General features: G+C 44.5%; 1 protein-coding gene across 3 annotated transcripts in view; it reads right to left on the bottom strand.

The window, feature by feature from the left end:
- The window catches only part of CCDC149 (coiled-coil domain containing 149), a 105623-nt gene that overhangs the window by 32289 nt on the left and 59806 nt on the right, over positions 1-13528 (bottom strand). The window lies entirely within an intron of this gene.

Here is a 13528-nt window from a genome sequence, read left to right as displayed (position 1 = left end):
AGATCCAAATAAAAACCAAAGGACACTAAGAAACTTTTGGAAGGTAAGATACTTTCAAGAAATACTGGAGAAAGCACAAAACAAAGAAATTACTTGCCAGTATCATCAGTGTGTTTAAAAATGAAAAATATAGATTGTAGTGTACACATGTATACACTGTTTAAGGCCTGGACACGCTAAGCTGGATGTCTGGTGGAGCACTGCTACTGGCAGGAAACAAACTCTGGTTCCCATTAAAATTTAGCAGAGATTCAAAAATGATAACCCAATGCTGGAAGATTCTGCTGAGATGGGCACACTCTCACACTCATCACAATGAGGTGACATTATCAAGAGCCTTAAAAGTGTCCCTACCCAATGATCCAGTAACTCTACTTTTGAAAATCTGGGCCAAGAATAATTCCAGGCTGCTAACTTTAGGAAAAAATGAAAAAGTAGATTGCACTGTTATTTAAAGAGTTTAAAAAAAAACACAAAAAAACTAGAAACAATGTCTAACAATAGTGGAATGTTTAGCAAACTACAGTGCAACCAACCAAGTGGCTAATTTGCAGCTGTCTGAAATGAGGCTTATGTGAACTAGGTAACACCAGAGAACATGTCTATGATGCCACGTTAAGTGGGGGAAAAAAAGAATACTAATGCTTCTATGCAGTATGACTAAAATTATACTAAGAACTCTCTCTCTCTCTCTCTCTCTCTCTCTCTCTCTCACACACACACACACACACACACACACAGAGAATGACCAAATGCACCCAAATATTAAAAATGTATATATTTGGCCGGGCGCGGTGGCTCAAGCCTGTAATCCCAGCACTTTCAGAGGCCGAGACGGGTGGATCATGAGGTCAGGAGATTGAGACCATCCTGGCTAACGCGGTGAAATCCCGTCTCTACTAAAAAATACAAAAAACTAGCCAGGCGAGGTGGCAGGCGCCTGTAGTCCCAGCTACTCGGGAGGCTGAGGCAGGAGAATGGCGTAAACCCGGGAGGCAGAGCTTGCAGTGAGCTGAGATCCGGCCACTGCACTCCAGCCCGGGCGACAGAGCGAGACTCCGTCTCAAAAAAAAAAAAAAAGTATATATTTTGGTGATGGTGAGACTGCTGCTAGCTGCTTTTTACTTTCTAACTTTTAAAATATTCATTCACTGCATGAATTTCATAATATGCCTTTATTTATGTTTTAAAATCCTCAGGAATAAAATTGCAGTCTTCCAAAACATAATTTTCCAAAAGATCCCTGCAGAACCCATAGCTTTCCTGGACTCCCGAGCCAAGATCCACCTGCAGCTCCAAACCTTCTAGGTGGGGTTGCAATGGAAACTGTGTGAGAGGCCCAAGAAGACCCCAATGGTCTCAGAGCATCCCCTACCTGCCCATCACAACTCCAAGGATCGCCACTGAAGAGTGACTTTCAAAAGTTATGGCAACGCTTTCCAATGTTTCTTTTATGGAGGTTTTAATCTGATTCCACGCCTCCCCATAGGGCAGATGTGGATGGGTTTCATATATGAACGGAAGCCTGAGGACAGTTTTTCACTGTCACACCGATCCGACCCAGGCAGGAGTGCCCGCGGGGGGCATGCTTTTCCTTGTTCCTGCATGAATCTTAAGGGATTCATTGCCAGTCGAGAAAATGGCTTAATTTTCAGAGTCTCTGAAGGATTTATGGGCAGGTGAGAGATAGGAAGTTAATTTAAGCCAAGGAAGAATATTAACTAAATTGAAATAATAAATAATAGCAAGGAACTCTGAAAGAAATGATGACTAAAGAAAAGTAAAGTACATTTTCAAATGACACTTACTTTGGGTCCCTATTTGAAAACTACTCAGTTGAACTCAACAAATATTTGCTGTGTCCCTACCAAGAGCAAAAGCACCATTGGGACCGGGTGGACAGTGTCCCAGGCAGGTGGAACAGACCGTGCAAAGGCAGGCAGAAGATGCAGGACGCTTAGATGTGCAGATGGCTGCACTTCCTGGAATCTGGTTACAAGCGATCCTCATTATCCATGGATTCTGTATTTGTGAATCTGCCTACTTGCTGAAATTTATTTTTAACCCCAAAATCAATATTTGCAGTGCTTTCATGGTCACTGTCAGACACGCAGAGAGTGGCAAAAAATTACAGTCGCCCGACACACACATTCCCATGGAGGTCAAACAAGGCCACATTCTGCCTTCTTGTTTCAGCCCTTGGACTGTAGACAAACGTCCTTTTCATGATCTAGTGAGTGCCACCACATTTGTCACATTTTTGTGCTTTTCATTGGTGACTTTGCTGTTTCAAGTGGCCCCCACGCATAGTGCTGAAGGGCTGGACGTGCTTGCACTTAAGTGTTATCAGTGCAAGAAAGCTGTGAAGCGCCTGATGGAGACAATATGTGTGTTACAGAAGCTTCCTCCAGGCATGAGTGACAGTGCTGTTGAACTCAGTTCAATGTTCATGAATTAACTGTATATGTCAAATAAGGTGATGTTAAACACAGACACACATAAAACAAGGTTATGACTGATCAGTTGACAAAAATGTTGTGACCAGAGGCTTACAGGAACCTAACCTTGCATTTCTCCTAGGAGCAATGGTTCGGTATTCACTAATCCAGTAGTTGGCAGTGACTCCACAGAACAAATATGTAGCAAAACTGGTAATTCCACTGAAAGCTGATATACAAAAACTCTATTACATCACACAACTCTTGGCTTGGGACATCAGAATCCCAAAAGTGGATACACAGGAAGGCAAACAGCAGGACAAATAAAAAAAAAGTCTATCAGATCTGAGGGTCTAGAAACAAGACAACTCCTGGCTTTCAGTACAAGGCCAACAGGAGGCTCAGGTCGTGTCTTTGAAAGCAGGGTATTTTTCTTGGTCTATGAAAAGCCATACTGACAGCCTGAACTTTAAGTAATAAAACACTGTGGTTTTCTATTCACAATATGCTTCACTGAGCACTTAATTTAGAATTGCACAATTATGTTTGCTTAATGCCAATTAATTATTAAACATGTTTATTGAGGTCTGACAGCCATATAAGAGAGTCATCGTTTATATATTGGATGCCTGTTAAGCTTCAATAAATATGTTAACAATCATTTGGTGTTTAATGTGCATACAATATCGGCTGTTAAATCTCAGGGCTGGACTGGTTGAAACACTTATTTTTAAAAGTGAGGCCCAAGTTGGTAATAGCTGGATCATTAGTTGGGTCTGAAGCTCAAGTGCAGTCAGCTGAGGGGGTCTAAGAAGTCACCGCAGGGGAGACAGCAGAGCCCCAGGGAGAAGGCTCCTGGCTTCCCAGCTGACAGCTGGTGTGCGCTGGAGTTGGCCCACCTAGGGCCTGCATCCTGGTCCCACAGTCTGTGAGCTGTGCAACCTCAGGACCTTGTCTGAACTTCTTGGAGTGTCAGTATCCTCCTCTGTAAAAACACAGCAGTAAAAGTGTAGCCTCAGAGAAGTGCTGTAGGCATGAAGTGAGAGAGCAGGGTTGAGTTAAATGAACACTGAACTCAGGGGAGTTCAAATACTCATATATACGAGTTTGGGGATTAAATAGAAGAGGGAAGAGAGAAATAAACCAAAACATTGGGTGATTCTCCCAATTCCTATGCTCAATATCCCTGCTGGAGAGTGAGGGGGAGAGGGTGACTGATAATATATTTATGCAAAGTCACACTGTTCTATTTTTACATAATACCACTATTCCGAAGCATACATACACCATGAAAGTTTTGGACAATTTCAAAGGACAATCGGGGGAATTTTGGCTACATACAAGTTTCTGCCTCTTACGTGCTGACTTCAGAACCTAACCCTAAGTAAGAAAAGACGGGACTTCTCTTCAATACTTAGCACAGGCCCTGGAGTATATACTGTGTTTAATAAATAATACATGTTAGGGGCTCTTATGATTATTGTAATTATCATCATCATCCTCCTCCATGTATGTTTCCCCACACAGAAGCCCACTAGGGAAGTCCGACCTTTCCTCTAAGCTGGAGAAAGCAGAGCTCCCGAGCCAACCTTATCTGTGTAGTGCAGGCAAATGATGTTGATTTTCCACCTTGGAAAATGGCTATGAAGCAACCGCTCAGGGCACTTAATTTCCTCAAACAGCGCCATCAAAACTGCACAGCCAGCCTCCCTGTGCCAAGCCACAAAGTGGATCAGTGCCTTGCACAGCACCCGCGCCGCCACCAATAGACGCATTCAGTTGCTGATTTAGATAGAAATAAATGTTTATGAATGAATTATGGGTGTGAGTCGTCAGCTTGCGGATGAGGCGCAGCTGCAGCTGGGAAGTGGCTGAGGGACATGGCCGCAAAACAATGTGGTAAAATGGCTTCTGGGTGCTCTGCCCCCAACTCTGCCAAGAGCCTGCTCAATCCGTCCTCCATGAAGCCTGCCCAGACCTTCCAAGTCGGAATGACTTGCTCCTTCCTTGATCTCTTCTCAGCCTTCGTCTCCCACAGTCCTCAACATTCTCTACCTCATCCTATTTTCATTTACCTGAATCTGTTTTACCCAACAGTGAGAGGCAGCCAGATGCAGGAGCAGCTATTCTCTGGGTATTATCTACATTCAGATCCAGCTTCTACTAATCCTAGCTATGTGCCCTTGGCAAGCTCTCTAACGCTGGGGGACTACATGTGACTTGTTTTTTTTTTTTTTTTTAAAAAAAAAAAAAAAAAAAAGGATAAAATCTATCTTGTAGGCAGGACAGCCATGTATGGCTGCCCAGGCTGTGCACTGCACAACTCCATCTGTGGAGATCACATTACCACAATGGGAAGACACAATGCAATGATCACTGTCCATGTAACTTTATGAGCTTTCAAAGTGCAATCCCCAGTTACAGTTGGTATAGGTACAGTTCTTATACAGTGGCTGTCAATTTGCCAGAGCTATTGAGAGGGTCAAATGAAAGAATCATTAACAGGAAGTGGAGGTTAGCCCTTCCTTGCCCCCAGTCCTCATGTACTGCTGTAGATAGCTCACCTGGGGAGAGGTCAGCACCAAAAGGCATTTATTAAACATTCATTTGGAGTGGCACTGCGCTGGGCAACTCAAAAACAAGACCCTGCCTATTATTTCTTTACTTTTCCTGTTAGTTTCCTCCACATCCCCTCCAAATGCCCCCTTACCTTTTGGAAATACCTTCAATAAAACTGGACGTGAGAGATTAAAAAGGCTCCAAGTGGGCCACCTATTGTGTACACCAGAGTCCAAATTCCTAGATTTATATGACATTCCAGTTTTAGTTTCAAACAAAATAATTTGTCACTTAAAACAAATCAAAACAGTAGTTTTCATCCTCTGTCTCCTACCCTGGAGATCATCACGCACGCACTCATTAGTGTGTATATGGATGTCGCCCAGTTAACAAGCTCCCAATGTAGTCCAAGCAAGCAATGTGCTAGCAGCTTTCCTTACACCACTGATAGATACCCCCAAGTGGCTCTTCACAGCACTGAGATCCGCACAGAGCCTCTACTAGAGCTGAAGAGGCACAACATTACCTGCTCCCACCTGCCTCCTGACCCCATTTCTAACCATCCCCCTATGTCTGTGCTCCAGCCATGCCGGCTTCCCTCCCTTGTCCTAAACATGCCACTCTCATGCCTGTCCCGGGCCTTTGCACTTCCTCTGCCTTTGGAAGAGCCTACTCACAGGTCTGTCCAGAACCCACTTCTTTTGTCTCATGCAGGTCAGATCAGATGTCTACTGTCTGAGAAGTCTTCTCTGCACATTATCGCCAGAGGCATTCACCCCTAAGCCACTTTCAACCCATACTGCCCTGCCTCCCTGTCTTCATCATACTTACCAGAAACAATCACATTCATCTGCTTGTGTCCACCCCACTGTGAGCTTCATCATGGCATGAACCTTGCTTGTCAAATGCACTGAAACACCTTGGCCTCCACAACCGTGTCTGGCTAACCATAGCCCGTCCTCAAATGCTTCTTAGATCTATTAAATAGGAAGTCCCCAATCTGTGCTCCCCACAACTCTCAGAGGCAGACACTGTCATCTCCTCTTTACAGTGGAGAGAACCCCCTGAGAAGCTGGCACAGGGCTCTGAGGCCAGTGTTAACTGGCCAAAAGCTTTAGGGCAAGGGCACTGTGACCCACTGGGAACCATGTACAAATCAGTGGGCCAGGCCACGTGTGGTGGCTGACACCTGTAATCCCAGCACTTTGTGGGGCTGAGGCAGGTGTATCACTTGAGGTCAGGAGTTTGAGGACAGCCTGGCCAACATGGTGAAACTCTGTCTCAACTAAAAATACAAAAACCAACTGGGCATGGGTGGTGCACACCTGTAGTCCCAGCTACTCAGGAGGCTGAGGCAGTTGAATTGCTTGAACCTGCAGGTGGAGGCTGCAGTGAGCCGAGATCACGCACTGTACTCCAGCCTAGGTGACAGAGCGAGACTCCATCTCAAATAAATAAATAAATAAATAAAAATTAAAATCAGTGGGCCACAGTGCCTGGGCCTGAAGTTTTTGGCCAGGTAACACTTAGCACTAATGTGCCATGCCATGCACTGTCCTAGGTGCTGATCCCCATTCACCCATTTAAGTCCACCAAGCACCCTGGCAAGTATTGTTGCTATCCTTATTTGCACGAGAAGCTGAGACAGAGAGAGGTGGAGGAACTCGCCTATGTCACACATCTCATAAATGGCAGTCAGGAATTGAGCCCTGGCAGTTCAGGGCTCTGAAGTCTATGCTGTGCTGCCTCTCTTCACAACTGTGGCAACAATTCCTACACAGCAGCTCCCCTGGAGAACGTGCTCTATGTCAAATGCTTTATAGAACTTTTTTTATTTAATCCTCACAAAAGGCAAACTGCATGCCTTCCGTACCAAGCCCCTGACTCCCTAAGCTCGCTCCCCTCACAGGGTCTTTGGATTTCACACCCCTCGTCCCTACATCTGACCCCTCCCACCATACTTCCTTCAGTGTTCTGTGTCACCCACATGAGCAGAGAGCCTTCCCCGACCACCTGATATAAATGGCATCCCTGCCCCACCTGAGCTGTATTCTCTAGCCCCTTATCCTGCTTTAGTTTTTTACTTAGCACTCATCACCTCCTGACATATTATACCACAGTTCATCAAATATAAGACTCCATCAACTTTAAGAGCCACCACTGTGCACCTCTAAAAAGAGGTAGTTATGCCAATCATAACTACACAATACACCGACTGTATCAGAGATGTCCAAATGGGAAAAACTGTGCATCTCGGAATCTGTGAAATATGATTTATTTGCTTACTGTCCATCTGCCCCCATTAGAACGAAGCCCCCGTGGGAGCAGGGACTCACTGATATTGTTTGCTGTTAGCCCTAGACCAGACAGTCCATCCTCAACAAATACGTGTTGAAACGAATTGCACTGAACCAACCTCCATGAGGCAAGTACTACTGCTATCCCCATTGTACAGATGAGAACAACTAAGGCACAAAGAAGTCAAGGAATTGTCCAAAGATCACACAGCTAAGAAGCCCCTGAATTACTGTCAGATAGTTCAGCACATGTTGCTCCCAGAGCCAAAATCTTTAGTGTTGCATCAAGCAGTTTTAAAGAAGCTCTGATTTACTTTTATTTTAGTGTGTAATTTGGACATGGTGTATGATAAAACAAGTCTTGGGCAGAGATATCTTTCAGTTCTCCACTAGGAAGTGTAATTATGTTCACAGTCTATGGGATGAATATCTGAAAATCATGCTGTTTTGGTCACATGGTCTACCCAGACTATGAGCTCATGTAAGCCATGGCAGGCTCAAATAAGGTATCTGAAGACCAAGTGTATCCAATTCACTTACAAATAAAACATGAGAGACTGCTGAACTAGACTGGCTGCTTGCTGGACTCACTGAGCATTGCCTATAGTTCATAATCAAGATCCCACGTAGAACAAGACATGATTGGGTGGGGAGGTGGGGTGCGGTGAAGGCCCCTTCTCACTCATTGTAATTCTTCATAATTAATTTCTATAGTGCCCCAAGGTCCGAGCTTTTCATTAGAGTGCCATCTTCACTTCAGTTTCTTGCAGGTTAGGACATCTCTCTGCTCCCTTTGAAGCATAAACTGAAACAGCTTCCGAAGAGCTCTCTGATCCCTCATCCTGGACCATTACAAACATCCACAGCTGAGCACTCCTTTTCAGTGAAGTGTACTTTAATTAGTCACCTGCACACTCATTGCTCTGTCTTTATTGGCTTGTAGCTGTATCTTAATTGGTTTGCTCACCAAATTCATCCAAAAGTCCCATGTCAATAGAGGTATGTTCACAGAAGGTCTCTATCATTTTATGGCACCAACGCCAGATAAAACAGAGGTACCTAAAGACCTTCAGCTGGTGTAACATAAAACTCATTATTAAGGGCAAAACCCTGTTTATGCAATATCACAACAGCTAAATTTAAATTTGCCAGCAGGGGCCCAGGAAGTATAAATGTATGACATTGGTAGGAGCATTCACCTACCGAAAACTTCCTTGCTTTTGAACACATCGCACTGTATTATTGGCCTTCTGCACGAAAGTGCCATAATCTTCAAAGCAAACAGACAAGAAGACCAACTGCCATCTGTCCCAATGGGAACATGAGTTGCTGCTTCTGACGTATCCTATTAGATGCTTATTCCACAAGGGGCACACAAAATGCAAGAAAGTTCCCAGGAGCTCGGCACCAAAGCAATAATGCTTGATGCCGGCGAAGTCGAGGCTGGTGATTAGGAAGGCTGACTTTTGGGGATCCATCTGCCACATGCCAGGTGTCTCACCAGGATCATTGTCTCTACTGGGGCGGGGGGACATATCTAGTTCACTGGAAATAGCTTATAAATAGAGAGGAAGATCTTAAGATTTCTGGTGGAATTCTTGCACAAGTGGATTCTAAGTCAATATGGGTGCGTGTTGTGCTAAAGATAACAGCAACACTTACCCTCTGGTAAGTGCTTGCTAGGTGTTATGAACCATGCAACACCCTCTTCAAACGATATTGCATGCAAGTCCATCCCTAAATCATTAAATCTCATTGTCCATTCTCTTTTCTTCTCAGACTAAGCACTGTCTGATGAAATTACTTATGTATTTTATTTTCTTATTATCTACTCCCCAACTAGAATATCAGCGCCATGGGAGCTAGTACCTTGTCTTTCTTATTCTTTGATGTGTCCTCAGCTGCTAGAATGTTAATTAGCATGTAGGAAGTCCACAATTACGTGGGGAATAAATGATGTGAATAAATGATTAAACAATTCTATGAGAAGTATTATTATTGCCACTTTACAGATGAGGAAACTGAGGCCTGGAGAGAAAACTGACTTGCCGAAGGCCACAGACAATAATTGGCAGAACGAGAACATAAACCTGGGTCTGACAATTTTAAAAGGTGGACCTCTTGGGCTGCACTACACTGCTCCACTTCACAGAGGCAGGCTGGAGCTATCTTTTCCTGGAGTCCAAATATTCCAAGTTCAGTGACTTCACTCTGGTAACCTGACATTTGTCATGGCACCAGTATCTATCACACAGACATTGGCAAAGGCAAAATGTTACAAGTCAGGCTTCTTCTTTCAGAGAACTGGTTCAGGAGCACACTTCAGGGAGTGGTAGTCCCCCTAATTCTTGGTATCAGCTACCTGCGGTCAACCGTGGTCTGGAAATATTCAATGGAAAATCCCAGAAATAAAAAATTCATACGATTTATATTGTATGCCATTCTGAGTAGCATGATGCAATCTCGTGTCCTGGTCCATCCCACCTGGCCCCGCTGGAGAAATGCAAATTCTTCCTTTGTCCAGGGTCCCCGCTGTCTACACTACCCACCCCTTAGTCACTGAGTAGCCATCTCAGGTATCAGATCAACTGTCATGGTATTGCAGTGCCTGTGTTTAAGGAACCCTTATTTTACTTAATAATTCCCTGGCCAGGCATGGTGGCTCATGCCTGTAATCCCAGCACTTTGGGAGGCTGAGGTGGGTGGATCATGAGGTTAAGAGATTGAGACCATCCTGGCTAACATGATGAAACCCCGTTTCTACTAAAAATACAAAAATTAGCTAGGCATGGTGGCACATGCCTGTAGTCCCAGCTACTCAGGAGGCTGAGGCAGGAGAATCACTTGAACCCAGGAGGTAGAGGTTGCAGTGAGCTGAGATTGTACCACTGCACTCCAGCCTGGCGACAGAGTGAGACGCATCTCAAAAAATAAATAAATAAAATAAAAAAGAATGACACCAAACACAGATTGCACCACTGCACTCCAGCCTGGCAACAGAGCGAGACTCCATCATAGATAAATAAATACATACATACATACAATAAAAATATAATGACCCCAAACACAAGAGCAGTGATGCTGGCAACTTGGCCATGCCAAAGAGAAGCCACATACTGCTGCTTTTAAGTGAAAAGGTGAAAGTTCTCAACTTAAGGAAAAAAAAAATTCATATGTTGAGGTTGCTAAGATCTACAATAAGAACCAATCTTCTATCCATGAAATTGTAAAGAAGGAAAAAGAAATCTGTGCTAGTTTCGCTGCTGCACCTCAAAACTACAAAAGCTACGGCCACCGTGCATAAATGATCGGTGAAGATGGAAATGGCATTACATTTGTAGGTAGAAGACATGAAGACAAATGGGCTCTGATTGATGGCAACCAAGTTCTGCACTAACCCAGGTTTCAGCATCCACTGGGGGTCTTGGGAAGTATCCCCCAGATAAGGAAGGACTGCCGTCTTTGTGATTCCAATGTCCTCTGCTAGTTCTGCTGTTTGACCTATTAATCCTTAAATTCTCTGAGACCACTTTCTTCCTCCTGATCCCCTTTCCCTAAATCTATTCTTTTCTTAATGCCCAGAAGAGGAACGGGCCAACCTCTGGGGCAGGCCAAGGGGAGCTGCAGCTGTCTCTGTGGCCCCAGCACTGCCTGAGTCTTTCCTCGTTCCTTATAGACTGATACACTGAGAGCTCTGGGCAACGTGCAAAGCTCTTCCAGGGTAATGCGTGGCTTCATGAGCCCTCCTTTTCCCAGAGGTCTCCTCTAACCTTGTTAATCTTTAAGAACTGTAATTTTTAAGGAAGGGGAGGGTATCCAGTAGGTTTCCCTTTTCACATCTCTCATCTGGTTTGGCTTGGAAGTTTGTGTTAGTTTGGGAGCCTGAGAAATTCTTGGGCACTGGACAGAGATCGCAGGAGGTAATCAATCACACAGGTCCCCCATCACAGGATGCCCATGTTGGCACAAGAACGCTGCCCCCTGCCCCATGGGAGAGCTAAGCTGCTTGGGAGCCAGGGTGGCAACAAATGTTTCGGGAGGCTGTTTGGAAATGCTTTATGGCCCACAGGGTTACAAGGCTCTAGCTGAACAAATGGAAAAATTAGTCTACCCTAAAATATCCAAGGCAAGTAATTTCCTATCACCTTGTTTTTCAAATGTACTTAACATCTAGAATCTCGGCTTCTCAAAATACGGATAAGGGTCATCAGTTAAAATGGCAACTCAGAGATAAAAATCTTCCACTTTAACAGTCACTCATAAAATGACGCCATCAGCCCTGCTGTTTGGCCTCAGAGTTAGGAGTCCAAAAACAACAATTATTAAGTATTCTTGATGTAACAGACTTGAACCAGCCAATGAGCAGGACACTTATCCTTTGTCCCCCAAGGCTCAGCAACTGACCCTCTGCTCTCTCCACAGAAGCTCCTCAAAGACACATATCTGGGGTTAGTTCCCCCTCTGTTGGGACAGTTTGCTTTTCTGCAAAGCTTTTCCAGGGTAATGTGTGGCTTCGTGAGCCCTCCTTTTCCCGGAGGGCTCCTCTAACCTTGTTAATCTTTAAGAACTGTCACTTTCAAGGAAGGTTCCTTTCTCCAAATTTCTAAACTACTTCTTACTCCACAAAGTACTGATGACAACCAGATGGCAGTTGGTCTGTTTATTTCTTGCATGCTTTTTTTCTCTTCCTCTTCCTTGAATCCTTTTGCTCTTCTTTTCGTTCCCTTTATTCATTCATTCGTTTATTCCATTCCACTCCTTCAATAGAGATTATAAAATACCTCCCTATCAGGAACTAAGAATGCTAATTTATAGGATACAGATGGAAATTCGGCCTTCAAAGAGCTTCCCTTTGGGGCTGGCGGTGCCACGCAAGTGTGAGCAGAGGGGCAGAGCAAGACATTGCAGGCTGCACGGGACTGACGCCTAAGAGCTGGAGAAGGCTGCATTTGATCTACGACCTGGGAGAGGAACAGAAGCTTGCAGGGGAAGTAAAGGGGAAGAGTATTCCAGATTGAGCAAACAGCAGGTGCAAAGGTCCTGTGGCCACAGGCAGTGCAGCACAACAAAGGGGCTGAAATTAGTGCTCTAGGGCTCAAGTATGAAGTGACCAGGAGCAAGGATGTGGCCGTAGAAATCAGTAGGGGTCAGACCATGGGGGCCTAGCACACCATGATCATGGAGGCCTAGCGCACCAGGAGGTAGAACTGAATGCAGAAAGTGATGGAAGAGTTGGAGTAGAAAGTGCCTTAATTAATTAAAAAAAAAACAAAACTGAAGGTTTAACTCATTCTGTACCACACAGCCACAGGAACCTGGGAACAGGGGCTTCCGAGGTTCTCAAGAAAGTCTGGTGTCATTATGGAAGGAGTAATCTGGCCTCTAGGTGGGGGATGGGGGAAGGATGATCGTGACTCACACGAGCCTGAAAATAAACCAGCCCTGTAACTTTAGAGGCAAATGAGAATAAATGGAATCTCTAGGGCTCACTGCAGTTAGACTTTTTTTTTTTTTTTTTTTGAGGGAGAGAGGCCAGATACTGAAATGGGGAGGTTTGCTGAACAATAGAACATCTTCTCATGCCCCTTTTGGCAGGCAAACTTCTTCACAGGCCATGAATAGGAGTCACTAAATTCTAAACCTAAGGTGAGAAGACAAAGTTTGATAAATGTGCCCAGGTACAGGAATAAAGACCCAGAGAGCATGCAGATCACAAAGTTCAGACTGTGACAACCTGTGCTCAGTGTTAAACACACAAACATGCTCTCTCACACACACTAACACACTCACACACATGCCCTCCCTTTCTTTTCTTTCTTTCTGAAAGAGATAGGGTCTCATTGTGTCATCCATGCTAGAGGTCATTGGCATGATCATGGTTCTCTGCAGCCTCAACCTCCTGGGCTCAAACAATCCTCCGGCCTCAGCCTCCTGACTATCTGTGGCTACAAGTGCGCCACCACGCCTGGCTGCTCTCTGTTTCCGTGAACTGTCAGTTGCAAACGTCAATTCCTAAAATTCTCATACCTAAAAGGCAAAAGAATTGAAAGTGATCAAAAGATGAGACAAGAGCACATTTAGGAAAGCTGAGGGGAGGAGCAGCTCAGGAAAAAAAAATGAAATAGAAAAAATATGTTATCAGTCAGTCAAGCAGAGTCACGGCTCCAGAAGTCACATCTTAAATATGTTTCAGTATTTCACGGGTTTATAAACTCCTCTAGTATTCTCATGGGC

Source organism: Papio anubis, chromosome 3, assembly GCF_008728515.1.
Source record: "Papio anubis isolate 15944 chromosome 3, Panubis1.0, whole genome shotgun sequence".
Classification (NCBI taxonomy): Eukaryota; Metazoa; Chordata; class Mammalia; order Primates; family Cercopithecidae; genus Papio; species Papio anubis.
Note: the sequence above shows the minus strand (reverse complement) of the source record. Positions and strands in the feature narration are given on the sequence as shown.